The 15,763-nt window shown below is 49.6% G+C and overlaps 1 protein-coding gene across 20 annotated transcripts in view; it reads left to right on the forward strand.

The window, feature by feature from the left end:
- Window positions 1–1,636: 1,636 nt before the first annotated feature.
- EIF4G1 (eukaryotic translation initiation factor 4 gamma 1) overlaps window positions 1,637–15,763 on the forward strand; it is an 80,003-nt gene continuing 65,876 nt past the window's right edge. For 9 of the 20 annotated variants that reach the window (XM_077929695.1, XM_077929707.1, XM_077929709.1 and 6 more), the window contains exon 1: window positions 1,637–1,787. The gene's annotated coding sequence lies outside the window, so the exon portion shown is untranslated. Of the gene's footprint in view, window positions 1,788–5,456; window positions 5,588–5,751; window positions 5,936–7,994; window positions 8,039–10,001; window positions 10,070–15,763 lie in introns of those variants that run through there. The other 11 variants (XM_077929699.1, XM_077929705.1, XM_077929713.1 and 8 more) reach the window with 7 other exon arrangements.

Genomic DNA, 15,763 nt, shown 5'->3' on the forward strand with positions numbered 1-15,763 from the left:
TTGGGTTCAGGCAGGTTCATGGCCTTTCCTTTCCTTTCCTCTGCGTACAAACTTACGTCCAAGAGAGGGCACTTTTCAACATCTGCAAGCAAAGGCCAGCATAATATCTGCAGGGCACTGTCAGTTGATGTTTTTCATTACTGTCTGCTTCATTACGCCATTTTGACAGGTAGGTAGATCTTTCATAGGAAACACTCAATCATTATTTTTAAACCAGCATATTTGCACAGAGTATCTTCGTGCAATCTTGTTGTCTAGGGTCAGTCAATAAGTACATAATTTACTCACTTTTAAATCACCATGCAGTTTATTATTAGTTGGAGCTTAGTCCTTGTGAGCCCAAGTCATAGAGGTGAGTTGAGGGAAAAGTGAGAAAATGCCCCTAGAGATTATGTGTTTTTGAATAGGGCCAGGGAGAGGGGGGAGAGGAACAAACCGATTTAGAAAGAAGCAATATTTGGAGGGAAGGTGTTAAGAGTGAACAGTTGGAAACAGAAGGAGATGGCTGCTCAGTCAGCATGCACTCAAGCCATTTAGAACTTTAGAAGTAATGACCAGCATGAATTAAGCCCATTTACAAACTGCCAACCAATGAGTGCAGCTGCTGTAAGATAGGTATAATGAGCTCCCGTGCCCAAGCACCCACTTGCACCCTTGCTGCCACATTCTTTGCCAACTGAAGTTTTCAGACACACTTCAGAGGCACCCTCTATATGGTTTTATCACCCAAGACCTGCAATCTGGGATCAGAGTGCCTCTGAACCTAGAAGTTCCATTTAGCTCTTGTGGGTTAAACTTGATACAAAGGTGCCATGAGGAAATCCAGAGGCGGGGTGGAGGCTGTAAGGGAACAGCAGGGACCACCGACAGAATGTCAGTCAATCATTGGCTGGGAGCATCGCATTCTGAACCAGGTGGAAGAGAAGAATGAGCTGACGCCGCCCTTGGAAGCCTGAAGCCACCAGCAGCTCCTGTTACTACGTATGCTGGTAGGGCCAGTCCTATTGGAACACTGGGATGTTTAGTATAATTATTGTGCATTTATTTATATCGCAGCTTTCCCCCATCAGGTCTCGAGGCGGCGTACATGGAGAAAAAAATAATTAAAAACAACTAAGCATTAATAGAATAAAAACATTATTGCTCTCCGAAATTACTGTTGTGCGTGTGTGTGTGTTTATAATGTACATATATACAAACACACTTATATATATATTGATTTCCCTGTGCTTATTCATTAAGAAGAGCGAGGAAACTACTCCGGGCCCGATCCCCTCCCCCACCACCCACACGTGTCACGACCATAGAGTGGCACCGGGCGGCGGCAAGAACGCTTTTCGACAAGGAAAGGGGAAACGGAAGCTCCTCTCCCCGCCACATGACGCAGGTGCGCGCGCCGGCCGGCCAGCCCGCCCGCCTCCCTGCCTCGCGTGGAGGTCACGTGCCCAAAAGGCCGCGCCGACCGCGCGGGGGTCACCTGACCGACTCTTTTCTTTCTCTCCCCTCCGTCCCCCAATACCAGAGCATGGCGCGAGCCACGTGACGAAGGCGGGGCGGCAGCTCACCCCACCCCTCCCAATTCGCCCCACCTCCCTCCCTTCCCCCTGAGAGGCTTCAGGCGAGCCCCGCCCCCTCGCCGCCGTCCTCCCTCGCCCCGTGACCGACCCTCCTCCTCCTCCCTTCCTCTTGCCCCGCCCCTCCCCTCGGAGAGCGGCTCCGGAAATGGTCGTGCTGGGCTGCGCTGCGGCTGCGTCGGGCCCCGCTCCCCGGACTGAAGGAGACTGAAGGTAACCGCGGTGGGGGGAGGGGGGAAGGTGCGGCGGGGGGGGCGCGAGAGAGAAAGCCCGAGTAGGCCGCGGTTGGCGCGGTGGGGGGGGTGGGTGGGAGGATCGAGGCGGGGCTTCGCCGGTCTCCTCCCCCTGCTGCCCCCCTCCCGCGACGAGGGCATCCCCCCCCCCCTCGTCGCGCCCTGACTGGGCTCCGGCCGCCATTGCCCCCTCGCCTACCCGGCCGCCTGCCTGGCCCTCGGAGGCCTCGCCTGAGCACCACGTGGGGCGGGAGGAGGAAGGAAGGAGACGCCGGCCGGGCTAGGCCTCGTGGTCCCCGCGCCCGGGTGAAGGGCGGCTGCCGGGAGAGAGGAGAGAAGACCCGGCCTCTCCCCGGTTCCTCCTCCCGCTGACTATGCTTTCTCTGGGAGCGTGGAGCCGGCCTTTGTGCTCCCGCTTCCTTCGGCCTGCGCAGGGTGCTCCTGGGCGCGTGCAGACGGCGCTTCTCTCTCGGCTTCCTCGCGTGCGTGCGAAGCGCAAGGTTACGGAAAGGGTGTTTCCGAGCAGGGGCGAACCTGGGCTTCCATTTCACCCGGGTCAAAGACCCGGCTTGGTATCTCTTCGCACGCGCATTTGGGTACACACACGCAGGCCCCTTGGGGGGGCTTCACCAGGGCCAAAAAAAGCCCCCTCGTAGCTACGCCTCTCATTCTGAGGCTCTGTCTGCTCCAACAAACAAACCTTTCTTTCACCTAACGCCAGTATCTTGTTTTTAAAACGTCTCCGCACCTGGAACAGATGTGAGGTTTTTCGGTCCTGAATTCGAGCCCTTTCTCTCGCTCCCCACCCCAAATGCAAACTCCACAAGGCAGCCTAGTCTCCTATAGGTCATGCCTGTGGTGCCTGTATTTTAATAAACAGTAAATTTATTTTTTGCCCTGCATCTTACTCAAGCTGTGTTTTAAGAACGAGAGCTTTCCAAGTAAATACGCCCTTGGCACAGGCCAGTAGTGGGGGACAAAGGTCCACCCTCATAGCCAGCCTCCTTTCGGAGAACGCCCTGAAACTTAGAGGAGCCTTTCCTTATCTATCCAGGTACTGAGGAGGATTTTGACCCTAAAACTTGAGCCCTTTATATGTGCTGCTGTTATAGGGCCTTAGTACAGGTACTAGGCCTCTCTCAAACTGCATATGAGCCCGGAAGAGAGGCCTGTGCTCTAGAAGCATAGCCAGTCTTGCATAACTATCAGTAGGAACTCAAAACAGTGTCTTTCCAATGGGCAAACACTATAATAAACAGACCCCTCTGCTGCACAATCTGTATAATATTTATGGAGCCCAAGGCCTTTCTATGCAAGCTTCTTTAGGGTTTCTGCTATACGTACAGTTAACTCTAGATAAGTACAGTGTGAACAAAGTCTGAAGCCAGTGTGCCATGAATAAAACATGACTTCTAAATAATTTTGCACTCTGAAAGTGTTAATCAAAATTACTGAAGAAACAGAATTTCGAGCTCCACAATCAATTCTCTCCCACAAAGTATGGGGTCAACAAATCCCTTCTTCCCATGAATTGTGCACTGTTTAAGACATGAAATCACATTTTCTGAAAGGATACCTGAAACCAAAGGGGCCTTCTAGAGCTTAGTTGCATGACAACTTTGGCATGCTAGCGCAGTACTACAATGTCTAAAGTTGAGACCAGCTGCTATCTCATATAATTCTACTTGCTGCTGAAACTATCAACCAACTCATTTCTGTACAGTTAGACCTTGTTAAAGTCCCCTCCCTGCTTATCTATAGAGCCCAGTATCTAGCACACACAGTATTTAGGGCACCATTTCCACAATTTAGAAGGAAGTGTGGAGCTTCTAAGGCCTCCAGCTGCCCCTATATGCCATATTTATGATATTTGTAGCATTTGATGGAGATTGAGCTTTAATTTTATGCGACTTGAGTTTAAATAGCTTGAGGTCTTAAACCAGGTTCCCTTCTTGGCCAGTAGCCATGAGACAAACCAGGTCTGTCCCAAAATGTACTGGCAGCTTGTATTTTATGAGGTTATGCTCTTCTGAGGCCTGAAATTTAATATCTTCAACTAGCCCCCATCCTATTTGGACTATTAAAATACAAGACTGGACCTTTATAAGGTTCTTATACTTATAGATTATTTCATTTCCTTATGATTATTTCTCTTTGAGTTCCTTTACATCTGAGCCATTTAGACTGCATCTGGAGGGTCCGATCCTGCTTTCCACTGAATTGCAACTTTGTCCCTGACAAATCTTTTAACACCCTCCTCTCTTTCTTTCCACAATAGTTTTGTTGGTATCACTTATTAAAACGTTTCTACTCCACTTTTCCTTATAGAGTTCAAGGTAACTACGGGGTGTCCTTGGATTTACCACTATGCCTTTTTGGTAGTTTAATCCATAATCTAGCCCTTTTCTGAACTCTGTAAAATAACATAGATTAAAATAACTTAATTAATGAACCTGAATAAAAGGGAGGTGAAAGCTGCATAACCTTGAGTGGACATCTGAAGATCTTCTGGCACATAAGCTTTTGTTCTCCTTAGTACATATAGGCAGGAATCAATTGTTTTGGTACATGCTTGTGACATTCCAGTCTCCTATTGTGCATGTATAGGACTGAATGTCCCCAGACAGAATACCTTTATGGAGAGGACCAGTCACCTCCTGGATGTTTTGGACTACAGTGATGTTTGCCCATGTTGGAGAAGGCCGATATTATGCAACAAAACAGCCACTCCTCTGAAATGCGCCTGCCCCATATAAGGCTGTGATGTGCCTGCTGATTGTATATACATTTCCTTGGAAGTAAAACCCATTGAGCTCAGTAATTTACTTACAAGGCCTGCCTGCGTTCCTCTGTAGAGGTTTACAATGTGGTGGTGTATTTAGATTCCTGAATCCTGTACCCCGCTCCATATGCTTTGAAACGGGCTCAGATCTGCCGATAACTGCGACCCCCCCTCCCCAACCGCCTCCGGAGTTTCCAGTCCCAGCATACGACCTCATAAAATGTGGCACTCCTCTCACCCCACCCCGCGTTTGAAACCTGCAGGACTCTCGACCCCGCATAACCTGTGGTATCTAAGTACTGTTGTGCTTCGTATGCAGTGTTTTGGTTCATTTGGCATAGGTAAGCACCCCGTTCAGTTCGGAATGGCCCTGCCGTAAATGCATAGGGCCTGCGGGGGTCTGAATTTATGGAACACGCTGGGAAATGTAGATCTTCACTCTTGCATCCAAACATATCAGGGGTGCTGTGGGTGGGTGCACGCCTTAACGGGGCTCATCGGCGCAGCAGCTGCCCGCTTTTAGGCGAAGCCGGGAAGCTTAGGATCGCCCCGTTCTGTAGTGGTATTGGGGCGTGGGTGCACCCTCCTCTAAAATTCCAAGCAGCCGCACCCGGTAGGGTCTCCCCTTCCGTGGCCTCTGCGCACGTGGGAACGGGGCGGAATCCGGGCGATGGCTGCTCTGCAGCTGCGCGCCCACATCTGCGGAGCACTCGCCGCGCGCAGGGACCCTGCGGCGCCGGATCGGCCTTTCCCACCCCGCTTGTAGGCCCGAAGCCCGCCCGGTGCCTGCATCCCGCTGGGCCCACGTGTTCGCCTCTTCCTTCCTTCCTTGCTCACTTCGTCCTGCCCTAGGCCGCCGTCGGGGCTGGCCCTGCTGCGGCTCCACCTCCTCCGCTCCCTCCACCTCCTCCCTCGCTGGCTGTGGCTGCTACCGCGCCGGTGCTTGGCGTCCGCCTCCGAGAACCGGGCCAGCCCCACGTGCTTGCGGCGCAACTCGGGTACGGTCGGAAGCGGCGGCGGCGGTGCGGGGACGGGGCCCGGCCGCGCTACGCCCGCCTGCCTTTCTCTCGCCGCCCGCCGCGGGCGCTCTTTCGGCCATCGCGCAGGGCGCCCGGCAGTCGCCACCGCGTGGGCCGCGGCTCCCTCCCTCCCCTGCGGGGCCGCCCGGCTAGGACACGTGTCCTTGGAGCAGGCGGGCCGGGGCCTGGCTTCCTGCTTGCCATCCTGGCCGGCGCGACGCGCGGGGGAACCTCGGAGGGGAAGAAAGGCCACCCTCCACCCCCGGAGGAGGAAGGTCTCGAGGTTTGGGGTTCTCTTTTTTTTGCGCCCATGTGCCACCGGCGGAGGTGCGTCCGGGTCCTTTCTCTCTCCAACCCCCCCACCCAAATTCCCTTTACCCCTCGCTTTCCGGTTGCGGCTGGGTTTGGGGCTTTTGCAGAGCAGGAGAGGGGGGGGAAGGGCTTGGGGTGGTGGGGGGATCTTGGTGCTTTGTATTTAAGGCACCCCCTTCTCTGAAATATTTTCTGGCCCGCCCTTATTCGCCGGCTGCTGCCCTTTCCCCAATGGATGGCTCTTCATGCTTGCCTTCCGGCCCTTTGTACAAAATAAAATAAATGCGGAGGGTAAATAAACCTCTGCATCTCCTTTGTCTTGTGCCCTCTGTTAGTTTTTGCGTGTGTTCCCCCCTCCCCACGCCGGCGCACATTGGTTGTGCCTTCTTTCCCCCAAACATATGTTAGTCCTCTTACCGCCTAGAACAGACTTAAAAATTACTCAGCAATTTCTTAAGCAACCCAGTTTTACTTGTGCACGTCTAAACTTTCAGATTTTGTTGTGTTGAGTTGTTGGGTTTTTATTTTGAAAACAACAACAACCCATATTAATCTGTTCGTTCAGTCCCTGAAAGGCTGCCACTTGTTTGCGCATTTTCCTTTTAGGAAGGCGGCTTGCTGTCATGGTGGGTTTGGATGGTGATTAAAGGAGATCTTACTGTGTGGAGTAACACCAACTGTCTCTGAAAGTGTGGGAGAGGGAGGACATCTTGAACCTCGATTGCACATTTCCTGGTTTTATGTAGTTTGCCCTACAGGGGAGGGTGGAAGGCTTGTATCGTAACAGTCCACGTTTGCATTTCATGCTAAACTGCGTTTCATTGGGTTGCTTCTGGCAATGGTGGTGGGTGGAATTCTCTTCTATTTTGTCTGGGAGTGTGTTTGTGTAAAGTGAAAGGGTGAGGGGAGTCAGGGAATAAGGGTGCTCAGTTCACATCTGAAGACTTGCTTCACTTTTCTGCATAGCCTTCTGTAATGGAGGAATACTCTGGCTCTTCTTTATAATTGCAGAACACATGGGTGTGTCCCTCAAAAGTAGGGCTAGGAAAATATTTCAAATTCCTAAGCTCTAGAATAAAAATAACAAAAATAGGAGCAAGCTCTGCCCAGGAGCAGGAAGTGTCAAAATGAAGAGGAACTACCACCATGTTTCCCCACCGTAAGGTAAAGGTACCCCTGCCCGTACGGGCCAGTCTTGCCAGACTCTGGGGTTGTGCGCCCATCTCACTCAAGAGGCCGGGGGCCAGCGCTGTCCGAAGACACTTTCGGGTCACGTGGCCAGCGTGACATCGCTGCTCTGGCGAGCCAGAGCCGCACACGGAAACGGCGTTTACCTTCCCGCTAGAAAGCGGTCCCTATTTATCTACTTGCACCCGGGGGTGCTTTCGAACTGCTAGGTTGGCAGGCGCTGGGACCGAGCAATGGGAGCACACCCCGCCGCGGGGATTCGAACCGCCGACCTTTCGATCGGCAAGCCCTAGGCGCTGAGGCTTTTACCCACAGCGCCACCCGCGTCCCGTTTCCCCACCATATCACTGGGCAAATGTAAGAATCACAAGTCAAACTGAGTGGTTTCCTAGTTTGATGCCTCCATTGTACTTCTGGGGCTATACTGTGGGGCAGCTACTGGCCTTGTCCTCTGGGAAGCAGTTTCCCCTCTATCCAAAGCGGTTTCCCCTTGTTGTCTAGCATGTTACATGTCCCCTGTGCTTATCTTCTTTCACTGTTGGCATTTGCAAGTGGTTACAGGATTAAGCTGTGACCCATGAAGGTCCTGGTTCAAATCTCACTCTGCACAATCTTAAAGGCACAGGATGCCTTTCTGAAGGCAGGTCTGTATCAGTGCTTGGATGGAGGACCACCTGAAAGCCCCTCATCTACCATATTCCATGATGGACGGAAGGCAGAATATGAATGTAATACATAGTCACTCGCAGGGGAGGCCTTTGTCAAGCCTCAGACATTTGTGGATAATGCTAACCTACCTTACATTGTTGCTATTTTTGATAAATACTGAGATAAAATGTGGAAAGGTGCTACATAAATACTAAATATTATTGTTTTCATTACGCAGTTTAGGAGCTGAGGCTGAGAGTGTGACTTCCCCAAGGCCATTTGGTGAGTTTGTGGCCAAGCTGGGTTTTCAGCCCAGGTCTTCTGAATCCAAGGATACAAGTTTGTTCATTTTAACCACGCTACCTGTCATTCATCTGAGATAAAGATTTGTAATGGACAGTAGCTTCTGTGTAGAGAATTGTATGTACCCCGGCACATAGTGGTGTGTGTGTGTTAAATGGTCAAGTTTTGTTTTTTATTGAATCTGAATGCAGCAAAAAGCCTGAATTGGTCAGTCTGTATACTGGTGGAGTACACAACTGCTCATTGCATGCAGTGATGTCTGTATAATTCCCTATACAGAAGTCCTAAAACACCCTTAAGCAGTTCAGAAGAGCAGTTTATATTCTCAAGACTTTCCCTTTCACCCGGAAAGGTCCTCCCTCAATTAACTTCCCTCAGAAATGGTGCCTGTTGCACTCTGTTCCATGTTCACTTCCTGTCACAGAGAAGACGGAACAAAGTTCTGCCTTCAGGGACTAATGACAGGGTGGAGGTGCAAAATGCTTCCTCTTTCCCTTTCCCCACTTCGTCATCTGGAGAGAATCCTGCCTTTCCAGGTTTCTTTTATCTTCCCAAATCCCTTGTTGGAGAAGGCATTTCAGGAAATGATGATACTGCCACAGGCAAGAGGCACAAGAGCGCTCCCTTGTAATTTTTGTTAATCTGGAATATTAACTTTAGCTACCTTGAGAAGTTGTGAAGCGTTGAGAGTAGAAGTGTGAGCCAGGAAGTCCCAGATTCAAAACTTACGCAAGCCAGTATTCGCCTCCCCTCAACCCCAAATGAGTGAACAATCTTCAAATCCAGCATTTTGTTCTCACCCTGGACAACTGGATTCTTCCAGTGCCTACAAGTTTGACAGCCTTGAGTGTTCAGATGCAGGTTTCATATGGCAGTGATAACTAATAGCCAGAGATAGGCCCATCCTCCCTTAATTTGTGCCATCCTCTTGATTGTATATCTGCAATTTGCGGTGTGATAACTAACCTAACAGTTGCCAGGGTCACTTAAGGTAATGTATGAGAAGTGCCTAGATGTTTTTACATCAGTGCAGATAAAACAAGCAACTTGAGGTTTCATATCTGCAGTCACCAGAACACAACAATACTCCTAGATCCTTGTTTTGCCCATAAACATTCTTTGAAAGGATGGGAGAATATCTGCTTTTGCTGGGAAAACAACAGCGCAGTTGGCAGAGTAACTGAACTGCATTAAATGAACACGAGGACAGAGCATTGCTTTGGGATTCCAATACCATCATTCCCTTTTGAAATGGGGATCTAGGGGAAAGGACTTAGATGTTAGGAGATGGGACCTAAGTCTGTTTAGATCTGGAGCAGGCTGCTTTTTGGAGTGCTTTTGTCGAAGGCCAGTTGGGCATCTGCTGAGAAGTTGCATAAAAGGGCACCATCTTGTTATACTTTCGTTAAGTGACGGAAGATATGAAAGGTTTAAGAATAATGGGTTGGAATCGTTGAATTGTAGAGTTGGAAGGGACTCCAAGGGTCATCTAGTCCAATCCCCCCTGCAGTGTAGGCATCTCAACTTGTTCATATGTGACAAATGGCCATCCAACCTCTCCTTAAAATCCTCCCAAGGAAGGAGAGTCCACCACCTCTCATGAGAGTCTGTTCCACTCTCAGACAGCTCTCACTCAGAGAGTTCTTCCTGAAGTTTAGTCAGAATCTCCTTTCTTGTAACTTGAAGCCATTGGTTTGGGTCCTACCTTCTGGAGCAGGAGAAAACAAGCTTGCTCCATCTTCCATGTGACAGCCTTTTAGATATTTGAAGATGGCTATCATATCACCTCTCAGTCTCTTCGACACCCAGAATATGTGTGTGACCTCTGGTTTTGGTTGTAAGCAGCACTTAGACTTAGCATTAGAGAGCGCAATACCACAACTCTTAAGGACTAAGTCATGGCCCTCCAGAATTAGACAAAAATTTGTTGCTCCCTTAATAGGATTTACAAGCGAACAACGAAGGAGCAAAATAAGCAGGGTGCCTGTCCAGACATCGCAAGAACCCAAGGTAAATTGTTTCTTCCTGCCTTGTTTCTCTCAGTGGCAGCAGGGCACCATGCTGCTCATTCTCAATAAAGCACAGTAAGCTAGGAGCCCTTCCCTATCATGATGTGGTCGATCAAAAGTTTTAAGTTGGAGGTGTCAAAGGAAAGGGAGACAAGCAAGGTCTGAAAGGGAACAGTGGGGAGCAAATTTGATTAAATGTGCTTGGGCTTTATTTTTGTTAGGATAGGAGTTATGGTGTTAACCCAGCTTTCTCCAACTTGTTGCCTTGTAGAGGTTTTGAACTGCAGCTCCCATCTGCTCCTGATAGCAGTGCACGTATCTCATATCTTACGCAGGGTTTAGTTTCTGGGGGTCCATGTATATAAATGCGTACTGCCAGGAATTTCCGGAACCAGGCTCCCTGAATGGTGGAGGACCTCTTGCCCAACTTCAGGAAATAGGCGGAAAGGGCTCTGGCAGTGTCCCAGAGCCCTTCCGTGGCCGCTTTGTTGTGAGGGTTTTGGCAGGATCCTAGAGTCCTCCCACCTCCTTCTCAAAGCCTAGTAAGTGCTTGCCCAGCTTTGGGGAGGAGGCAGGAGGCATCTAGAACCATGCCAGAGACGTTGCACCACCTCCCCAAAGTCTGGAGCCTCCCTTTGCTGGCGAGGGCTCTGGGCTGCCTGGTAAGCCCGTAATGGTGGGCAGGGAATAAATAAAATGAAGAATGGGTTTCCTCCACTCTCCATTTTATTTTTAATTTCCCCCACCCACACAAAGCTGTGAACACAAGTAAAATAATGTAAGATTGTGAGTTATCTGTAGTCCTAAATATCTGGAGCACTCCAGGCTAAGGAAAGCTGTGTTAAGCAGTTGGCTTCAGTGGAGAAAGGTATTTCTTTGAGAGGAGATTTGTAGGAAGATAGACTAGTCAGGGCAGTTGCAGTGCCTGCCTGAGCACCTGTGGAAGAAGTTTTATTGAACCAGTGAATAGGAAGCTGCTGTAAGCAGCCACAAAACAAAGAGTACAATTCCTGCTTTGTCAAATGCTACTTACGAAGTCGTGGGCATCTTGCATTCTCCATCGGCCGTTTTCCATTTGTGGCATGTTCACCCACAAATGGAAATTCTGCAGTTGGATTAATTTCTGCAGCCTCATTTCCTAAACTCCTATTATACCTGTTCCTTATTGCCCATTTTCAGTGCTTTGAGGCAGAACTCTCAACATGCCAGCCCCATGTTAACCTACATTGCATGGGTTGCAATGCATGTAAGTGAAGCAAGATTGAATTTGCTGTCTGCTCGGTTTTAGCACAGTCCAGATGAGCCAAGCAAGTGAGCTAATTCAGTGTTCCCATGCAGCATCCTTGGGCAGCTGGCATGGGCCCCAGGGCCCTGGCATGGCCTGTCACCATTAACGTCCCCAGGGACCCTCTTAATGCTCCCCCTTTGTGTTCTATACTGGTGGCCACCATGTAAAATCCTTGGAATGGCCTGGAGTAATTCTAAATCAAGAGCATCATGAAAAATTAAAATGGTGGCAGCCTGGTGACAAATCAAAAGGGTGCCACCCCAGGTAGGCCTGGCAGGAGGGGTTTATCAGAGGGCACCCTGTAACAAATTATTCCCAAAATAAAACTTTCACCAGGGTGGAGGGGTTGAGAAGGAAGCCATGCCATATCTCCTGAGCATTTGCAGTGCATTGGCGCCAATACTCAGTAGATGGGTTGCTTGCTGTTTCTTACAGATCCTGGTGAAGCCAATTGCCCTGGACATCACAGTCCCCACCCCTTCCAAAACTTAAGTCGATTCTGAGGGAGCATCAGGACCTTCTGTCCGTCCTTGCTGTTAAAGATGGAATTCATTTCCTTGTTCCCCTCAGTCCTAGCACAGAAACCTCCCCAAGTTTTGGGTTGGGCGTTGCAAGCTCTTGCACCACTACAGGCCTCCTTAGTGTGCTTTAGGTCATGTACTGTTCTCTCTGAGCCCCACTTTCCACCCGAGACTTCTTGCTTGTGCACCTGAAAATTTAGAACGCTAGTGCAGCAGATGTGTTTCTTCCACATGTTTATTGGGTGCCTGAGAGCTGTGTAACATGGTGATGGTATGATGATATTTATTTATTTATTTATACCCCACCCATCTGGCTGGGTTTCCCCAGCCACTCTCCTGGGGATCATAGTTCTGTCCATTGAAGCATAAAGACAAGCCCCCCGGAGCAAGATCAGAGATGCCTTGCACCGCTTCCCTTCGATCGGCAAGTACTGATCATGATATATCAAGGTGAATTTTGGAACCTCACAGTTCATTTGGCAAAAGAGGATTCTAATGTGCCTGTCACCCATGCCCGCCCCCAAATGGGGTGTAGTTTGTGATGGCTGGTGACCTAGTCCATGCAGACTGACCTTTTGATTTCACAAGTTTGGGAGCATTTGGGCAGCCTAAGGTCAGAGTGGCTATTGATTTTTGCCAGTGAAATAACCAGTGCCACTGTGGTCTCTTCCCAGAGGAGCTTGCATCATCATTGGACCCCAACTCTTGACAAACAGGTCGGGGAAGTTTCCTTTTCCCGCATGTGGGTGTTGTCTCACCTGCTGCTTTGCTTTGGTTGGCAATTAGGGTTTGGGTTGTTGTTTTTTTTAAAGGAAGGGGATCTACACCAACAGCAAACCTTAGCATTTTTGTAAAAGTTTAGAATTTGGAAAAGGTGTTTTGCATTCAGCACCTCAGCAATTTTGCGGCAATCCTGTCAAGGTAGGCCAGAATTACTACCAATGCGTGGCTGATGGGAGGCCTTGCAGAAAACGCAACAAATTCCTGGCACGGGTGTGATTTGGATCTGGTGGCAATAAGGTCCGCTGCTGCTTGGTCCCTGTGCTGCCCTTGCAGGGAAGGGCCGGCATCTGGAGACAGAAGAGGGGGAATCAGAGAATTGTAGAAGGCACCATGAGGGTCATCTAGTCCAACCCCCTGCAATGCCCAATGTGAGGCTCGAACCCACAACCCTGAGATTAAAGGGTCTCATGCTTGTGCCCTACTGACTGAGCTATTGCTGGTCTTAACTGGACAGGAAGAGCCAGGATGTTGACAAGGAATAAAGAGGGGGGATGTGGCAAGTAGAGTTCTTAATTCCAAAGCTTGTTAGGAAGGAGGTGAGCTCCAGTCATCTCCAGTCATGGGTGTGGTGAAGCTGGGTGGAAAAAAGCATTCACAGCTGAAAAAGGGGGCTGGGGAGGGAATGGTTATCTGCTCCTCCCATTTGTTCCTTGATGTGCTAATGGACCCTGGAGCACAAGGGAGCTGCCTCTTGTTAAGTCTCCGCCTCCCTGCTTTGGCACTCTTTAACCTTTGAGGTGTTTGTTTAATGGGCTTGGCCATGCTAATCGATATGATGCCGGCAGACCTTGAGTGGCTGAAGTCTTGGGTGCTTGTGAATTCGCCAGCAGCCAGCTGGCCGGCTTTTGTGGGGAGCAGTGTGTCTTTTCCTTCCAATACAGGAGAGAGGAGGACCCACTGCTTGGGGTAGCAGTTGGGTCAAAGTCCTGGAATAGCTCCCTTCAAAAATATGACCTGCATATCCCTTTGACGGCAATGATCTTTGTGGATTGGTGCTAACACCTTAATGGTTACCCTTGGTGATGGTAGCGGAGCCTTTTCTTCTCCTCCCAACCCTGCAATATTTTGGACAACTTTTTCCATTTATATCATGCCCTTCCTTCAAAGGATATCAGGGCTGCAAACATAGCAGCGATAAAACAGTTAAAAAATAAAAGCATAGTTGAAAACGGTCGCCTAATCTCACAGCTGATAATTTCAGGGTTGCTGGGAATGTTATCTTTTAGCCATTAAATGCCTAAGTAGACTGGAGCGCTTTAAAATTCCTCCTAGATGTGGCTACTAAGGAATACCTACACACCTCACCAGGAAGGGCACTCCCCAAATGGAGAAGTGCCACCGAGAAGGCCCTGCCACTGGTCAATGCCAACCGCATGCCACCACCAAGTTGGCTTCCCCTGCCAAGTGTAGGGCCCCAAAGTGGGTGATACTGGGGCAGCCGCTCTTTAAAGAACTTGAGTCCAAAACCTTTTAGTGCTAACACGGTAGCTCACTGGTAGGCAGTGGAGGACTGGTGGCAAGGGATCCCAACAGGTTGGACCACTTGCCAACCTGGCAGTCACACTATGCTGGCTGCAGTCTCTGGACGTGGGGCAGCCCCATATAGAGTGCAATGCAGTGGTTCAGGTGGGAGGTCACCTGAGATTGGCTGGTCCAGGAACTTCCATAGCTGGTGAAACAACCTAAGTTGGGCATAAGCACTCCTAGCCACAGAAGCCACTTGAGACTCAAGTAACATGTTGAGTAACTCCAGTAACATGTTGGAATCCATGAGTTCTCCCAGGCTACAAACCTGTTCCTTCAGGGTTGTGCAACTCCTCTCATAACTGGTTGCCTACCTAATTCCCGGACACAGGAACCACCCACCCACAGAACCTCCCATCTTCTCGGGTTTCTCCCAGACACAGGTCCCGATGTCCTCACTTTCGAAAATGTATTTAGTGTACTGTCTCTTGCCGCTCCTGAGTTTTTTGCCTTGCACCCTTCCATGTGGAGCTTGAGTTCTCTAGACCTGAGATGTCTTAAGCAGGGACTCAGTGTGGTTGCAACCCAAACTTTGGAATACCTTAAGATATGCTAATGAAGAACCGTGATCGCAGAGTTCCTGAGTTAGGAGGCACCACAAGGAGCATCTGGTCCAACCCTCTGCAATGCAGGAATCTTTTTGCGCAATGTGGGGCTCAAACCCAGGACCCTGAGACTAAGAGTCTTGTGCTCTATTGACTGAGCTACCTTTCCCACCTTCCCCAAACTCCCCTTCTTGGCCTTGTTTGAGAAACATTGGCCCATTCGATGGGACCAAAGAAAGAAGTGGTGACTGGCCATTGGGGAGAAAAAGAGCATTGTTGTCAATGCTTCAATTGCGGCTTGGGCTGTAGTTCTGTGCAGTGTGTGGTGCTGTCTGTTTCATGCATACTGTGTTGGGTTCAGGCCTAAAGCAGGCAATGCTGATTCTGCTGTTGGCTTGTCCCTTTGTGTGTGTGTGCGTGTGTGTGTGTGCGCGCGCGCGCGTGTGTGTGTGTGTGTGTGTGAAAGAGGGGAGGTCTTCTGTCTCGTGTGAAGAGAGTTTGCCTCTGTAAGGCATCGGGTTCTCAGGTTTTCTGTAGGAATTTGAGCATGGGAATGCGGCTTTCAGTCTTTCCTTGTGCATCTAATAATAATAATAATAATAATAATAATAATAATAATAATAAATGTCGCCCATCTGACTGGGTTGTCCCAGCCATTCTGAACAGAATCCAACAAATCAAAACATCCAACACAGTAAAAACTTCCCTATACAGTGGTACCTCGATTTAAGAACAGCCCTGTTTACGAACTATTCAGTTTACAAACTGCGCAAAACCAGAAGTCCTTTCTTAAACCGAAATCATTCTTAAACCGAGTTGCACTTTCCCTAATGAGGCCTCCTGCCGCCGGTGCTCTTCCACCGTTCATATTCCGTTCTTAGACTGAGGTAAAGTTTGCAAACTGGGACACCACACCACTTCCGGTTTTGCAGAGTTTCCATAGGGAGGGCAACACTGCCGAGAAGGCCCTCTGCCTGGTTCCCTGTAACCTCACTTCTTGCAGTGAGGGGACTGCCAGAAGGCCCTCTGAGGTG

This window comes from Podarcis muralis, chromosome 6 (genome assembly GCF_964188315.1).
Source record: "Podarcis muralis chromosome 6, rPodMur119.hap1.1, whole genome shotgun sequence".
In the NCBI taxonomy this organism is placed as follows: domain Eukaryota; kingdom Metazoa; phylum Chordata; class Lepidosauria; order Squamata; family Lacertidae; genus Podarcis; species Podarcis muralis.